Raw genomic sequence first — 17457 nt, forward strand, 5'->3', positions numbered from 1 at the left:
AGCGTTACTTTACTAGCGTGTGAGATGAGTGCAATTGTGCGGTAGTTTGAGCATTCTTTGACATTGCCTTTTTTTGGGATTGGAATGAAAACTGACCTTTTCCAGTCCTGTGGCCACTGCTGAGTTTTCCAAATTTGCTGGCATATTGAGTGCAGCACTTTCACAGCATCATCTTTCAGGATTTGGAATAGCTCAATTGGAATTCTATCACCTCCACTAGCTTTGCTTGTAGTGATGCTTTCTAAGGCCCACTTGACTTCACATTCCAGGATGTCTGGCTCTAGGTCAGTGATCACACCATCATGATTATCTGGGTCATGAAGATCTTTTTTGTACAGTTCTTCTGTGTATTCTTGCCACCTCTTCTTAATATCTTCTGCTTCTGTTAGGTCCGGAGTTAGAGTCTGCCAAAGAGAGTAACGTGAGCTTTGTTCAGATGAAAGAAATAGAAGTTATTATGATCAGGGGTGATTGCAGCTGCGTGTTGGGCAGGAAGAAGACTCACGGTTGCTTTTTATGGAGTGTTGAAGACCAAGATGCTTTGGTGGTGTAGACAGAGATAGTTGCTGGGGGGAACCGGGGGTGTTCATAAATTCTTGGATATTGGAGGAGAGTTCTGTAGAGCTTTTGGTAACCACCCATATTACTGGGATGGGCTGGTGGAGTCAAGTGTCTACTTTCCTGCATTTTGGTAGTGATTTTCTTTTTTTTTTTTTTCATTTTGGTATCGGCCTGCTTGACCTCTAGATATTCCAAACCTGATATAAGCCCTAATACTTCTTTATTGCTGGGATGGTTAGAATGACTTTATTTTCTTGGTCGAGTCTAAGCTTATGCAGATAGTTTGAGAAGTGCATCTCTGATTTATTTAAGAAACACGCTATTGGAAGATGGTGAAGATGCACTGAAGAAACGTAGGTGGTGCTGAGCGTGGTTTAAAAGTACAGGGCATGAGAAGCACTGTAATTTTCAATGGGACCTTAAGTTTGGCATCTTCAGTCTGTTTTGGAGAGACATCCACTTTTTTTTCCCAGGGGTCAGCAAACTCTGGCTTGTGAGCTAAATCCATCCTGTCATGTCACCTACCTTTGTAAAGTTTTATTGAAACACAGCTCTGCCTTTTTTTTTTTTGACCATGACTGCTTTCCCCATCTGGAGAAGGAAATGGTACCCCACTCCAGTACTCTTTCCTGGGAAATCCCACGGATGGAGGAGCCTGGTAGGCTGCAGTCCATGGGGTCGCTAAGAGTTGGACATGACTGAGCGACTTCACTTTCACTTTTCACTTTCATGCACTGGAGAAGGAAATGGCAACCCACTCCAGTGTTCTTGCCTGGAGAACCCCAGGGACAGTGAAGCCTGGTGGGCTGCTGTCTATGGGGTCGAACAGAGTTGGACACGACTGAAGCGACTTAGCAGCAGCTTTCCCCATCGTGATAGTTATCTGCAGCAAAGGTCCTGTGGCACACAGAACCAACAACATTTGCTCTTTGGCCCTTTACAGAAAGTTTGCTGACCCCTATATTCTTGAAATTCCTACTTTCTTCAAAAATGGAAGCTTCCTTTCTCTGTCATCAACTTGGTTCACTTGCTGGGATTAGACTACATAAAAATACTCACTTTTATTTGACAGAGAGATGGAGAATGCCTATAAGACTCTTTCATCTGGCTCCAAGTACCCACTTACTAACACTTTGAACATGGCATTACAATGGGTTATTTTTTTAAATTAATTTTTATTTTAAACTTTTTAAAAATATTGGCATATGGTTGACAAATAATGTGATAGTTTCAGGTGACCAGCAAAGTGACTGAGTTATTTATATACACGTATCTATTCTTTTTCAAGTTCTTTTTTCATTTAGATTGCTATATAATGCTGAGTAGATTTCCCTGTGCTATACAGTAGGTCCTTGTTGATTATCCATTTTAAATATAGCAGCATATACATATCCATCCCAAACTCCTCCCTCTTCCCCTCATAAGTATCCTTCCTCACTTCCCCCCATTCCATTTTGTAAGTAAGTTCATTTGTATAATTTCTTTTTAGATTCACTATATAAGGGATATTATACAATATTTCTCTGTCTGACTTCACTTAGTATGATAATCTCTAGGTCCATCTGTGTTGCTGCAAATGGCATTATTTCATTCTTTTTTTATGGCTGAGTAATACTCCATTGTATATATATATACCTCATCTTCTATGGTTTCCCTGATAGTTCAGTTGGTAAAGAATCTGCCTGCAATGCAGGGGATGCCGGTTCGATTAATAGGTCAGGAAGATCTGCTGGAGAAGGGATTGGCTACCCATTCCAGTATTCTTGGGCTTCTCTCGTGACTCTACTGGTAAAGAATCTGCCTGCAATGCAAGAGACCTGGGTTTGATCCCTAGGTTGGGAAGAGCCATAGGAGAAGGGAATGGCTACTGACTCTAGTATTCTGGCCTGGAGAATTCCATGGACTGTATAGTCCATGGGGTCGCAAAGAGACACGACTGAGTGACTTTCACTTTCATTTAATCTTCTCTATCCATTCCTTTGTTGATAGACTGCTTCAATGTCTTGGCTACTGTAAACAGTGCTGCAGTGAACATTGAGGTTCATGTGTCCTTTTGAACCATCAATGTGTCATTTTTAGTAAGCTGAATTCCTTAATTATTTTGGCTCCCTTTGCAGTGTGTCTCTCCCTGCATTGCTTAAGGTAGACAGATAGGCTTTTGCTGCCTTACTGGCTCCCAGAAATCTCATCAACACAAGGAATTTTCTGAAGGATAGTTCCAGTCTCTAATTGGAATTGTGACTGTCACAAATGCAAGGAGGATTGCTCCCTTCTCTCATAATCTTCAAATAATAACAAGAAGGGTTGAGATGTAGAAGTGGAGTATTTCACATCTTAAAATTCAACATGTTAGGAGCAGTTGAAAAGGTTTTATACAGAAAGAAATGGCAACCCACTCCAGTATTCTTGCCTGGAGAATCCCATGGACAGAGGAGCCTGGCAGGCTATAGTCCATGGGGTCACAAGGAGTCAGACATGACTGAAATGACTAAGCATGCACATGATACATTATTGGAAATAGAGAGGAATAGTGATTAAAATGCTTTAAAAGCAAAACTCTCAGTGAGTCTATTGAAATTATTCATTTTTTACTGACTGGTCTTGCTGATCCCATCCCTTTATTAAATAACAAAATGAAGTTTCTTTTCTCTTCTTAAAAGTGTTGCTGTTAAAAAGAAACTTCTGGGGGCTTCCCTGGTGGTCCAGTGGTTAAGCATCCACCTGCCAATGCAGGGGACATGGGTTTGATCCCTGGGCTGGGAAGATTCCACATGCTGCTGGGCAACTAAGCCTGTGTACCACAGCTACTGAGCCTGAGCACCTAGAGCCTGTACTCTGCAACAAGAGAAGCCACCACAATGAGGAGTGCACACAGCAGCAAAAAGCCTATGCGCCACATGACAGACCAGCACAGCCAAAAATAAATAAATAATTGTTTTAAAAATAAAGAAACTCTGGAGAGGTATAGTTCAGTACACGTTACAGCCATGTTTTAACATTCAGAAAAGATTCTTTAACTTTTGTGATACTGCCTCTGCTGTAACCCATTGAGCCTGTAAATATGTAAGGTAATTAATCTATTGATAAATATAATCCATGTGCACATGTCTTTCATGAAGTCCAGCCCATGCTCATTTAGTTCATTTAAATGTGTGTGTGTGTGTGTGTGTGTGTGTGTGTGTGTACATACGTACTTAGTTCCTACTATAATGCAGGCTTTGCTTTAGTTCTGGGCTTGTGAGGACAGGAATCAAATAATGAGAGAAAGGAAAGTTCTGGAAACTTCTCTTGCACTCATCCTTTTATATTTTAGAGAAATAGCTCAGGGTTATACAAACCCTGTGTTTGTGGCTATGGAACTATCAGCTCTCACGTGGCTTAGTCAGGCAGCCCCCTCCACACTTACCCCTGGCATGTATCCTCTTCTCTGCCTTAGCTCTGCTCAGGGGAACTGCAAAAGCACAGAGGAAGATCACTTTGAATGGATGTTTTTGTGAAGAGTCAACTCTAAAGTTTGTATTGGACCCAAGTTAAGATGGAGCAGCAGGAAGCCTCTTGCACTTGGCCTTCCAACTCCATAGTCTGATATTTATTCTTCTTGACAGGAAGATAGACTGCCAACTTTGTTTTTAATTATTTGAATAAAATTACATACATCAGTCTCCCTTTTCTCACGCCTTCCTCTGAAATCCCATCTTCTGTGTAGCTGATGCTGATGAAATTGCCGGTTTTGGCTTTAGTGCTTCTGTCAGCCAAGGGAGATGAAGTGAGTTAATATCCACACCCTGACATGAAGCCAGGAACGTTTACCCCAGCTTATCCCTCGCTCCCTGCCTCCTTACCTGCCACCCTGTGGACGTACTGCATGTCAAGATCGCATCTAACCTGGCACCTGAATAAACACTTTCCAGTATGTTCTAATTCCCTACCTCCCCCCTCCCCCATTCATTCTTTTCTTTCTTTTTTTTAACAAAATAGTTGAATCTTCTTTTTGTATTTTAGTGTAAACATGGAACAAATGTGTAACTCATCATAACGGACATCTGTTACATGAATAGTGGCGAGCTCGTATCTTCAAGATTAATCACTGTTTCTATTCATTTGGAGTTAGCAATCTGTGACTTCAAGTAACTCCCTGATGAAACAGAACACACATTCTTTTTGCAGATGTATAGAAAGAGGAATAAATCAGCAATTTGGCAAGTGCTCCAGGTGCAGGACACAGTGCATGCTTATAATAAGAAAATATAATAACTGTCTTAGACTAATACAGGGTAAGTCTGACAAAGAGGAATTTATATAGTCGAAACTTCTTGAAAGTGGCCTCACCTGCATAAGTGTTTTCTAAACTCTAGCCCTGGGGGCCTGGAGTTTCCTGACCAAGTTTTCTCCTGTTATTTGTCCTCCTTGGAGACTTGAAATTCCTCATCACTTAGAAGCAAGATAGAAATTTGGAGGCTCTGAGGCATAACGGAATTATCGTCTGTAGGAGCCAGGGTCTTACTGGCTACCCTTCTTTGTCAAGGGATGTTTTCAGAAAGAGTGCGTTTCTGTGTGCTAGGACTGTGTATCCAAGACATCTATCATACACGGCCCATTGAGTAATTGAGTCTGCATACGCTAATGATTCACAGTTGTATCCCCCTGCACATTGAGACAGACTCTTGCCCTGTAACCAGAATAAGGAGTCAACGGTGTCAAGTATTTGCTGAGTTCATTTATGCTATGAAATCATGCCAGCATTCATAACAAGGTCATTTATTAATTCAGTAATCATTTGTTGAGAACCTACTGTCCTGATCTTCGCACTGTTCTCATTTGGGGGATAAAGACATAACCTTTTTTCTTAAAAAAAGAATCATGTAATGCAGGAGACAGATATGTCTACACATGAGGCTGAATCTGTGGCAGATCCTTGAATGGGCATCTGTGCCATGGAATGGCACTCTCTCTCCATTGGCCTGTAGGCAGTGAGAATAAATTCAGCAGAAAACCAGAGGGTTGTTTGTCTGGGTCCTTGGTGAGCGTATTGGACATAGCATAGGGACAGAGTGGGAATGTTCTTGTCTTCCATAGGTTCCATTCTGCTTCTTTTCTGCTTCCAGAAGCAAACTTGGTGAGTAGAAGATAGAAGCTGGAAAATTATATAGCAGGGTCAAGGTTTGAGAGCAAGAGATGAGGGACAGCTTTGGCCACTTAACAGGTGTCATGATTGGATGGTAGGAGAAACATCAAATAATTCACCTCTGATTTCCTGCAGTTGACTATGTTGAGGACAAACAAGATTGTCTGAAGATGGTAGATTGAAAGTTGTCAAAAGTTGGTAGTTTCCTTAGGTTCAGTCTATTAGCTCTAACATTCATGTACCTGATATAAAAATCCCCCAAAACAAGAGAATGAAAAATATGTGTCAGTTCTGGCCTTTGCCCGTCCATTTCCCTCAGGGAAGACCACCGCTGGAATTCTTTGAGAAGGTAATCTTACATATTCAAGCGTTTCTGTAATGTTCCATGTTGTTAAAATGGGGCCCTTCCAGGGGCACTTGTGGCTGAGGAGCAATGACGAGGGACACCGCATTCCAAGAGCCCACCAGGCCCTTCATTCTGAGTAAGCCAAAGAAACCCGGAACAGAGGAGTCACTGACGTGGAAGATGAGTCAGGAGGATAGAGGAGAGAGATACATTTGTGAGGGAGTGTTTTTTTTTGAGGAAGTAGCACCGAGAGTCCTACCGTTCCTAACCCCAAGAATGAAGGCAGGGGACTTCTCCCCCTAACCCCTGTCACAGCGAGGAGCACACGTCTGGGCCTCATGCTGAGACCCGTGAGGTCTGTTCTTGCATCCTAGGACCCCACAGGGCTGGAGCTGGTACCTGACTCAACTGCAGAAGCCCACATGGCTTATGGCGGATGGAGAGGGCTCCGTCTGGAGCAACTGTTGATCCATGTCGTCCGTAGAGCTCAGCCCCCGGGGGTACAGAGCCAGGCTCCAACTGTGGAACGTGTGCATCTTCTCTTGTCCGACTGGCTCCCGGATGGGGTCCAAAACTGTCAGCAGGCAGATGAGATTAGAAGAAAGGGGAGGAAGGAGAAGGGAGGGAGGGATGGAAGGAGGGGCACGGCCTGCCCTTCGATCACCGTGCATGTCTCTAAAATACGCCAGCCAGAGGTCACAGTACATAAGTACAACTTCTTAGTTGAGACACAGAATGGAGTGAAATTCTCAGATCTGGCGGAATCATAAAATGGATGGGAGGAGGTGAGAGTCATCAGTTCCTTGGCATTTGCTCTGGGGAGGATGTGGGTCCCCTGTATGGATCCTCCCCTCCCTCATGTCAAGGCTGCTTTTTGCCTGCTAGATCGTGAGCTTGGGGACAGCTTCTCTTTCTCAGAGACTTCTGAATCTAGATGAAAGACAGTTCCAGAATTTTAACCCTGGGCCTTAATTGAAGAAATTAGTCCTGGGATATTTGAGCCTTGGGAGAAAAAGACATGCTAGTGTTGAAATTTCTGTGGTTTATTTTGTTGCTGGAGATGAATGGTTGATTCCACTTTGAGGATGATTGCTCCTCAGTTGTGGCAAGAAAAATACCCACAGTAAACTTTTTGGTTATGCCAAAGGGAAGCTGTAACTGTGAGCCATGTGCATAATAATTCTTCATAGCAGGCTGGAGTTGAACCCTCACAGGAAGGGAACCTGAGACTGATAATCAAGGATAAACTAGCGTTTCCTCTCTCTAAGTCCCAGGAGAGTTGGGGTATGGGGGAGACAACAGTCAAAACCCCTCCCAGGATGAGTGGGTAATGGGAGGTGGGCTCTACTCCATAACATGGTGGATACCAGGAGCTGCACTAGTTCCCATCTGATTTCCTAGTAGCCTCATGTAGTCAGTAAAATTTGATTAACTTCTAGAGCCTGGTCTTAGCCATGCTTTGTGAAATTAAAGGAGGGATAGGGTCCCTGTTGGGCTTCCCTGGTGGCTCAGCTGGTCAAGAATCCACCTGTACTGCGGGAGACCTGGGTTCAATCCCTGGGTTGAGGAGATCCCCTGGAGAAGGGAAAGGCTGCCCACTCCAGTATTCTGGCCTGGAAAATTCCACGGACTGTTTAGTCCATGGGGTCACAAAGAGTCGGACATGACTGAGTGACTTTCACTTTAAAGTGAAAGTTGGGGGCAAAACTGTGAGAAGAGTTACTGTAACCTTCTGGGAAAGACTAGGAAATCGTCAGGCACTGAATTCCAGGACTGGCTGTAGGCCCCCAAGGGCACCAGGGTGAACTGAGGGATAGTTAACACACCATTAGGCATCTTGATTCATGGACCTGACATTTGAAGTTCCTATGCAATATTGTCCTTGAGAGTATCAGACTTTACTTTCACTACCAGACACATCCACAACTGGGCCTGCTTTCTGCTTTGGCTCAGCCTCTTCATTCCTTCTGGAACCATTTCTCCACTCTTCTCCAGTAGCATATTGGACACCTGCTAACCTGGGGGGTTTATCTTTCACTGTCTTTTCCTATTTTTTTCCATCTTTTTGTCTTTTCCTACTGTTCATGGGGTTCTCAAGGCAAGAATGCTGAAGTGGTTTGCCATTCCCTTCTCCAGAGATGCCTGAGCTCAAGAACATTCTGTCATGAGCGGGCATTTGAGCACTATTACAGGAAGGTGGCGCTAGTGGTAGAGAACCTGCTGCCCCTGCAGGAGACATAAGAGGTGCAGGTTCCATCCCTGGGTCGGGAAGATCCCCTGGAAGAAGGCGTGGCAACCCACTCTAATATTCTTGCCTGAAGAATTCCATGGATAGAGGAGCCTGGTGGGCTACAGTCCATGGGGTCGCAGGACTTGGACATGACTGAGAGACTTAGCACAAGCATCAGATCAGTTCAGTCACTCAGTTGTGTCTGACTCTTTGTGACCCCATGAGCTGCAGCATGCCAGGCCTCCCTGTCCATCACCAATTCCCAGAGCCTACCCAAACTCATGTCCAAGCACAAGGATACGCAGGAACATTAAAGGGAAATGTCACCATGAGGTACATCTGGACATCAGTATTGGAAGGACTTGAGTCATTTCTCTAATACTCCATCTTACCCAGCCACTGCTTGGGTGTCTGTAGTCATTCTTTGGTAACTTTGCATGGAGCTACTTAGTAGAAAATCCTTTCCCAATGAAGAGTGCGTTCAGGCTTCCTTACTTGCCTCTTTCTAGCTGTCTCTTATGCTCCTCACTTCTGCACTTGTCTCTTCAGTTAAGCATTCTTTGGTCGAGGAGCATGCTGTATGGTAGGAGCGTCACTTTGAAGTCATGAAAACTGTCAGCATCAACTTCACTTCTCATTGGCTGAATGTTCTTGGACAAAGTATGTCATTTCCCCCAGCCTGTGTTTCTACAATTAATACTTAGAAAGTGTGGATACTGAACTGTAGTCACTGTTTGCTCAGATGTTCATAGATTTGACTAGTAGGAGCCTCTTTAAGGTGGTTCCACTGTCCTTTTGAAATGATTCTATTTGTCTTTGAAATCTTCCTTGATTTCTGGCACTACAAAAATCCTGGGTTCATCTTGTATCTTCCCTGCCACTGAACCAGATCTTGAATTGGCCATTTCTCCAAGAAACTCTGATCCGTTTCAGAAGGGGGGATAAAATTAAAGGCCAGAACCTAAAGGTTTGGACATTTATTTCTACTGGTCATTTTACTCATCAAAACCAGACGGTACATATTTTTTAAATGTATGACTTCATATTAATAATACATATTTCCAACTCAAATTAACAATACTAGTTTGCTGCTATTGCTGCTAAGTCGCTTCAGTCATGTCCAACTCTGTGCAACCTCATAGGTGGCAGCCCACCAGGCTCCCCCGTCCCTGGGATTCTCCAGGCAAGAACACTGGAGTGGGTTGCAATTTCATTCTCCAATGCATGAAAGTGAAAAGTGAAAGTGAAGTCGCTCAGTCGTGTCCGACTCTTAGCGACCCCATGGACTGCGGCCCACCAGGCTCCTCCATCCATGGGATTTTCCAGGCAAGAGTGCTGGAGTGGGGTGCCATTTCCTTCTCCAACTAGTTTGCTACTTTAATTTTATAATCATAACTGTATTCTCTTAAATGGAAAATCTTTTTGTTTTACTAATAGCATGCTACAAGAAAAATTCAAAATAACAACACAAATATTGCCACAAAAATAAAACAAACAATACAAAGAAGTACAAATATTACTACAAAAAATAAAAACAGAATGAACAGTACCCAGCACAGGAAGCTACTAATTGAAAAATACCAAAATCATGGGGTTGTGATGAGGATGTAATGATGTATGTCAGTTTCTGAGAATAACACTTTGGACAACAGTCAGTACCGGATAAATATTAGCCTTCTACCCTTGCTCTGCTAATTCCCTGTCTATTTCAAACTTTTTCTTAGGAATCTTTTTTTTCCCAAAACTTATTTATTTTTAATTGAAGGAAAATTGCTTCATAATATTGTGTTGCCCTGTGCCATACATCAACATGAGTCAGCCATAGATACGCATGTCCCCTCCCTCTTTAACCTGCCCCCAACCCCCCACCCCTCTAGCTTGTTACAGAGTCCTGGGTTGAGTTCCCTGAGTCATGTAACTGTTGGATAAAGCCTAAATATAGCCTGGCATTTTGGCCTTCTGCAAACCTCCTATGTGCTTTCCCTAATGCCCAACTACTCTCTTGTATTCCTGCTGGAGTTCATTGAATTCTTTCAACATGGCATATGTACATCTGCATTTCAATTTCCTTTCAGTGTTCCATTCCCCTTCTTCCTTCCCTTCCTTTCAAATGCATTGCATATTCTTGCCCTTTGTAATTGAAACAATCACTTGAACAGACATTACATTCTTACATGTTTATTTGAACCTCTTTGTCTTTTCTCACGTTAATGCCATACCCTTTTATGATAGTAACTTTATTACATGTTTTAAAACAATGTTTTTTAATTAATTTATTTTAATTGGAGGCTAAGTACTTTACAATATTGTAGTGGCTTTCGCCATACATTGACATGAATCAGCCACGGGTGTACATGTGTTCCCCATCCTGAAACCCCTTCTCACCTCCGTCCCCATCCCATCCCTCAGGGTCATCCCAGTACACCAGCCCTGAGCACCCTGTCTCATGCATCAAACCTGGACTGGCAATCTATTTCACATATGGTAATGTACATGTTTCAATGCTATTCTCTCACATCGTCCCACCCTCTCCTTCTCCCACAGAGTCCAAAAGACTGTTCTTTATCTCAGTGTCTCTTTGGCTGTCTCACATATAGGGTCATCATTACCATCTTTCTAAATTCCATATGTATGCATTAATATACTGTATTGGTGATTTTCTTTCTGACTTACTTCACTCTGTATAATAGGCTCTAGTTTCATCTACCTCATTAGAACTGATTCAAATGCATTCTTTTTAGTAGTTGAGTAATATTCCATTGTGTATATGTACCACAGCTTTTTTATCCATTCGTCTGCTGATGGACATCTGGGTTGCTTCCATGTCCTGGCTATTGTAAACAGTGCTGTGATGTTGAGCAAATCTATCTTCATTATTACATTTCAGAAATTTCTTGTAATTTTCATAAAACTTTATAACCATTTTCACCTGATTCTTCACCTCCATGCCAAAGAAAATAATCCCACAGTCCAAATGAAGTTCACTTGGATTCTTGGGGAAATAGCATTAAACCGATAGATTGACCTTTTTTATTCAGTCTTCCAGAAAAGGACCCTGGTATTTCCCTACCTTTTAGAAGATCTTATTTTAATAATTTTAATATAATTTTGTATATAAATAATGGAGTAATACTAATGATTTAGGAATAAGGAGATGGGGTTCTAGAACTTTTTTGAAAGCCCTTGTGACTAATGTTTTGGAAAAGGTCTTTTCTCTGATATAGTTTGTTCTGTTTATTCTCTATGAACATTTCACTGCTATGTTAACATAGTCCCCTTTATGGTGGTATGGCCATCTTCTTTCAGTTGGAGATAGCATGGCAGAGTGAAAACTGCACAGGCTTTGGCGTTAGATCTGCATTTAAATGCAGCCTTAGTCAAGTTAGCCAACACCTCAGGGACTTGCTTTCTCATCTATTAAATGCAGATGAAAACATAGTCTCAAGGATAAAATTAGATACTGTGTGAAGTGACTAGTTAACTGTTTAATAAATGATAGTTATTAACATACGTATGCAGCAGTTTTACAGTTCTCAGCTTCTGAAAGAGTGAACCAATGAAGGGATACAAGGAAATAGTTGCATAAATGAGATTTAAAAGCTGCAGAAAGGAAATTCAGACTCTGGCCTTGAATTAAAATGAATTTTTAGTTTATTTTTAATGTTTATATAAATTTTCAAAGTTGCAGCCCATTTACAGTCATTACAAAATATCGACTATATTGCCTGTGTTGTATAATACGTCTTTGTAGCGTATCTTTCACTGAGTAGTTTTTGCCTCCTACTTCTCCACCTCTCTGTTGCCCCTCCCCTTTCCCCCTGGTAACCACTAGTAATATGGATTTTTAATAAAGAATCCAACTCCTTGTAATACATTTAATTATTCAGTATTTTAAGTAAGCCCTCAAATTTATTATAGAACTGTATAAACAATTCTTTATAACTCGTTCATACTTTGACCAAAACAGAATAGATCTTTCTCTAACAGATTCAGAGACAACTTATCCTTCTCAACATTAATTGTATTTTATTCAATTCAATTAAATTATTTGTTACCAATTCACAGGAAATTCTGTTTGAAGAAAACACTTAAAATTTGAGGATATTGTTCATTGGAATGCCACAAAAGTAGAGCACAGATTAGAGAAACAGTTTCCAAACCAACGTCTGGGATTTTGTTTGGAATTATCCTCAAAACCCCAATCCTGGAGCTTAGCTGGTAATATCAAATGACTTGCCATGTCAATTATTCCTCCTATCCCCTCCTTGTACCTCTTTTCTGCCAAATAGCTTTTTCCCTCTATGGCATTATTCATTCAGCTAAACCTCTGTGAATGTGAAATGAACTGAAAATTCACATGGTGTCAGAAGTGGAAATAGCAGCTCATATTTTTGATTGTGTTATAATGAGATATGGACTATCCTTTGTCGGCCATTCCTGTTGCTTCCTCGGCCAGCAGTGCCTTCCCAGAGTTGGAAATGTGACATATTTCAAGAAGCAGTTCTTTGTGCTAATATTTGGAAGGCAAGCTCCTTTGTGTGGTGTCCCACCCCACCCCATTACTGGTATGAAGCTACATATTTCAAAAATGTCTTGCTTATGAATACCAGGCAGAAAAAGCAACCACATCAGCATTTAGAGAAGAAAGAAACATACTAAACTGGATGAAGAGCAGCATAAATGAAGTTTGGAAACCCCATTTGTTTTTCGAAAGGAGTTTCCTTTGTTCCTTTGCTCTCTTTTCCTTCCAGTCCTTATGGAGCTGTTCCAGGGCTGGGGGAGAAAAAGGAAAGAAGAGAAATGTTGGATAAAAAAATTCCATAATGTCACAGTATTCTTTTTCTATCTTTGTGTTTTTCTTTTCATGTGGAACAGAGACTAGTTTGTTATATTTTGCCTAATTTCCTTTTGAATTTGCATTTGTAGTACTTGGCCACTGTGAAGACTTCTTTTTTATTTTTTAATATAAATTTATTTATTTTAATTGGAGGCTAATTACTTTACAATATTGTATTGGTTTTGCCATACATTGACATGAATCTAAAAATTAATTAATTTTAATTGGAGGATAATTACTTTACAATATTTTGATGGTTTTTGCCATACATCAGTAATAAATCAGCCACAAGTATACATGTGTCCTCCCCATCCTGAACCCCTCTCCCACCTCCCTCCCCACCCTATCCCTCTGGGTTGTCCCAGAGCACCAGCTGTGGGTGTCCTGCTTCATCCTTCGAACTTGCACAGGTCATCTATTTTACGTATGGTAATGTACATGTTTCCATGTTATTCTCTCAAATCATCCCACCCTCGCCTTCTCCCACTCAGTCCAAAAGTCTGTTCTTTACATCTGTGTCTCATTTGCTGCCCTGAATGTAGGATTGTCAGTACCATCTTTCTAAATTCCATATATATACATTAATATATAGCATTTGTCTTTCTCTTTCTGACTTACTTCACTCTGTATAATAGGCTCCAGTTCATCTACCTCATTAGAACTGACTCAAATGTGTTCCTTTTTATAGCTGAGTAATATTCCATTGTGTATATGTACCACAACTTCCTTATCCATTCATCTATCAATGGACATCTAGGTTGCTTCCATGTCCTAGCTATTGTAAATAGTGCTGCAATGAACATTGGGGTACACGTGTCTCTTTCACTTCTGGTTTCCTCAGGATGTACACCCAGCAGTGGGATTTCTGGGTTGTATGGCAGTTCTCTTCCCAGTTTTTTAAGGATCTCCACACTGTTCCCCATAGTGGCTGTACCAGTTTGCATTCCCATCAGCAGTGTAAGAGGGTTCCCTTTTCTCCACGTCCTCTCCAGTGTTTATTATTTGTAAACTTCTTGATGATGGCCATTCTGACTGATATGATATGATATCTCATTGTGGTTTTGATTTGCATTTCTCTACTAATGAGTGGAGAAATGCAAGCTCCAGTACTTTGGCCACCTGATGCAAAGAGCCAACTCATAGGAAAATACCTTGATGCTGGGAAAGACTAAAGGCAGAAGGAGAAGGGGACAACAGAGGATGAGATGGTTGGATGGCATCACTGACTGAATGGACGTGAGTTTGAGCAAACTCTGGGAGATGGTGAAGGACAGGGAGGCCTGGGGTGCTGCAGTCCATGGGGTCGCAAAGAGTTGGACACAACTGAGTGACTGAACAAATAATGACTGATGTTGAGTATCTTTTCATGTGTTTATTAGCCATCTGTATGTCTTCTCAAAATGGATTAAAGACCTAAATGTAAGACCAGAAACTACAAAATTCCTAGAGGAAAACATAGGCAGAATACTCTCTGACATAAATCACAGCCAAATCCTCTATAACCCACTCCCAGAGTAGTGGAAATAAAAACAAAAATAAACAAATGGGACCTAATTAAGCTTAAGAGCTTTTGCGCAACAAAAGAAACTATAAGCAAGGTGAAAAGAGAGCCTTCATATGGGAGATAATAGCAAGTAAAATAACTGACAAAGAATTAATCTCCAAAATATGCAAGCAGCTCATGAAGCTCAATTGCAGAAAAACTCACAACCCAATGAAAAAGTGGGCAAAAGACCTAAACAGACATTTCTCCAAAGAAGACATACTGATGGCTAGTAAACGCAAAGACGTCTAAAGCAATGTAATCTCTTACTGATATTTGGATTTTGCCTATTGCAGTCTCTAGGGTCTTCCAGTTTACGCTCAATGTGCTTTCCCTTTCCTTACTCCACACAAGGAAACCTCTTCTTCCTTTCTTGCCTGTCCCGAAGACCATTGCATTTCTAAGATTTTCATCACACTTATTACTAATTTTGGAATCCTTCACAGTTTTGTTGTTCCCCTCTCCTAATGAAGTCTAAGAAATTCTACAATAAATAATACTTTTAATCTTATAGCTTGTCTCTTTGCAAACAGTTTTATTTTCTTTTTTGCTTCATTTAAAGTCATATTAAGAGCAGGATTACAGGCAAGTTAGTCAGGTTTGCCATATGTGAGAAAGGAGGAACTGTTGGATTCAAAGTATAATTGTTCCCATGAATTTAAGGTCTAAAATTACCCATCTCGTTTTGCACATATTCCATTATTTTTTATCTTGCTATATTTATGTTGTCTGTTGGTAAATTTATGTGAAGACAGAAATACAAAATTACATGAAAAGATAAACACAAGGAAAGGGGTTCTCTTTCTCCTCCTCCCCTTCTTCCTTGCCACTGAGGATTTGTCAGTTTCCTTACTGAAGAGTGAAATGTGATATCAAGGCAGAATCCTTACTTGTCTTTACAAAAAAGGAGGGGTCTCCAGTTTCCTCCAGGAATGGATGGTGACTCTGAATGGGAGCACTCACTCTCCAGGTCAGAATGATCGCTTAAAATGGGAGAATTATTTTGCCTTCGGATCTTGGATCATTTCTCTTCTGCTTTGTAGTAAAAAATCATTTTTGAATGTCCACTTTCTCATTGTTGTGGACTCTTTTTTTCCTTTGTATCCTCTTCATCATGTTACCCAGTTCTCCTTAGCCCATTAACCAGAGGAGAGATGTATCTGGAAAAAATTGGGTTGGGATAGACCTTGTATCAAGCAGTGAACGGAAATTAAAAGATTGTCATGTTTATTCAAGCTATTACCAGCTCCTCAATAGCCTGCACACAAGCTCAATTAGGATAAGATTGGAATGATTGCCTGTAGACAGCAGAGTTGTTTTTTTAAAGAAAGGTTTAGAACCCGAGTGGATTTGGAGATCAAACATTTTTCCTTTCTGACCATACACTGTTATGCTTGATCTAGGATTATTTCAATTCCCAGTGACAGAAAACCAATTCAAACAAGACAAATAAAAAATAGAATACACTGATTTATAAAACTAAGGAATAAAATAATTAGGTCTGACTTTGGGCATGGTGAGATCCAGGAAGTCAAACAATGTCATTGAGAGATATATGTGTCTTTCTGTCTGTATGTCTAATCTTTTTTTTTATCTCAATGGTTTTCTGGTTTTTAAAATGTTTCGTGATAAAATGCATATAAAATATACTGTCTTCACCATTTTATTATGTTATTCATAATACATTCATTATGTATTCATTATGTAATTCATATTCATAATACAAAAACACAGTATGTTATTCAGTGGTATTACCTACCTTAACAATGTGTACAAACATCATCACTATTTGCTCCAAAAGCTTCTCCATCACCTTAAACAAGCCCTGTTATCATGAAGCAGTAACTCCCCTTTCCCCTCACCTGTGGTAACCTCTAATATACTTTCTGTCTTCATAAAATTACCTATTGTAGATATTTCATATAAGTGAAACTATACAATATTTATCTCTTTGTATCTGGCTTATTTTACATAATGTAATGCTTTCCAGGTTCATCCATTTTATTGCAAGTATCAGTACCTTATTTCTTTTTATGGCTGAATAATATTCCATTGCATGATATACCATAGTTTGTTTATCCACTCATCTATTCATGGATAAGCATTTCCATCTTTTGGCTGTTTTGAATAATGCTAAACAAGCATTGGTGTATAACTATCTGTTCCAGCCCCTGTCTTCAGTTCTTGTGGATCTATACCTAGGAGAGGAATTTCTATCTAATCTTGATTCCTCTTTCTTCTTTGTTCATTTATCCACAGGCAGACAAAGACAGCTTATTCCTTCTCACGTTATTTAAAATCTCGAGTAAGCTTGAGATTTTCTCTCATTGCCCATGAGAAATTCTGGTTGTTTCTATTTTGGTCTCTATCTGTGATGGGTCATTCTACATAGAGAGAAGCTCCTTTGTGACTGTGACTAACAACTCAGAGTGGGAGGGCAGTTCTCTGTAGAAAAGAGAGATTCTGTTTCTAGAAATAGGGGATGCTAGTGGGCAGAGGCGGAGAAGGCAATGGCACCCCACTCCAGTGTTCTTGCCTGGAGAATCCCAGGGACAGTGGAGCCTGGTGGGCTGCCGTCTATGGGGTCGCACAGAGTCGGACACGACTGAAGCGACTTAGCAGCAGCGGCAGCAGTGGGCAGAGGTAGAGGTAAATCTGTCCACTGTCATCTCATTCTAGCTGTGAGCAGGAAACTCATCTTGGCTGTTGATCAGGGATCCTTGGATGAGTGGAATAACTTAAGAATGACATAGTTGGAGTCTTGCCAAAATGAGGGAAAACAGAAACTGTCAGTGCTTCTGATCAGAATACTTAT

General features: G+C 40.8%; 1 long non-coding RNA gene across 5 annotated transcripts in view; it reads left to right on the top strand.

Moving 5' to 3' along the window:
• Positions 1-17457, top strand: part of LOC147339774 (uncharacterized) — a 144236-nt gene that overhangs the window by 9309 nt on the left and 117470 nt on the right. The window contains exon 3 of one of the 5 annotated variants that reach the window (XR_015159043.1): positions 3222-3561. The exons of the other annotated variants lie outside the window; for them this stretch is intronic. This is a non-coding gene — a long non-coding RNA (uncharacterized LOC147339774). Of the gene's footprint in view, positions 1-3221; positions 3562-17457 lie in introns of those variants that run through there. 5 annotated transcript variants of the gene reach the window in all.

The sequence above is a fragment of the Bos grunniens genome, chromosome X, assembly GCF_055505025.1.
Source record: "Bos grunniens cultivar Pamir isolate PY7600 chromosome X, Bosgru_T2T1.0, whole genome shotgun sequence".
In the NCBI taxonomy this organism is placed as follows: domain Eukaryota; kingdom Metazoa; phylum Chordata; class Mammalia; order Artiodactyla; family Bovidae; genus Bos; species Bos grunniens.